The sequence below is a fragment of the Musa acuminata genome, unplaced genomic scaffold, assembly GCF_036884655.1.
Source record: "Musa acuminata AAA Group cultivar baxijiao unplaced genomic scaffold, Cavendish_Baxijiao_AAA HiC_scaffold_634, whole genome shotgun sequence".
Classification (NCBI taxonomy): Eukaryota; Viridiplantae; Streptophyta; class Magnoliopsida; order Zingiberales; family Musaceae; genus Musa; species Musa acuminata.
The window spans coordinates 6,803-7,500 of record NW_027020872.1 but is presented as its reverse complement, the minus strand read 5'-3'; positions in this window follow the sequence as shown (position 1 = coordinate 7,500).

The window sequence follows — 698 nt, the reverse complement described above, 5'->3', positions numbered from 1 at the left end:
GTCGACATTTTTCACAAATTTTACGAACGGAAGCCCTTATTTTCATATTTCTTATTCCTTACCTTAATTTTTAATCTATTCCTTGGAAGAAAATAAGTCTCTTGAATTTTTTTTTTTAACTTCGAATTGTATCGTCATGAAAGGAATGCTTTAAAAATCACCTAATCATTCGAATCTTTGTTGCGAAGTCTATAAATTATACGTCCCCTGGTTGAATCATAACAACTTACTTCAATTTTGACTCTATCCCCAGGTAGTATCCGTATAAAACTGCGCCGGATCCTTCCCGAAACATAACCTAGAATTACATCTTTATTATCTAGGCGGACCCGAAACATACCGTTGGGAAGTGATTCAGTAATTAAACCTTCATGAATAAATTTTTGTTCTTTCATTCCAGGTAACTTCCTTGAAGTATCAACTAATGGAGGAAGAGTTATATAACTCACTTTTCCTCTCTATTTCACAAATAGGAAGTTAGAGAGAAAATTAGGATACCAGAGGAGGAGGATCACCATATATATAACAAAAGTTCGCCTCCAATTTTTTCTCGTCGAGCTTCTCGATCTGTCATTATACCTCGGGAAGTAGAAAGAATTACAATTCCTATTCCACCTAAAATCTTAGGAATTTGTTGATAGTCGGAATAAATGCGTAAACCGGGTCGGCTGATACGCTTTAAAATAGTTCTGTGTATT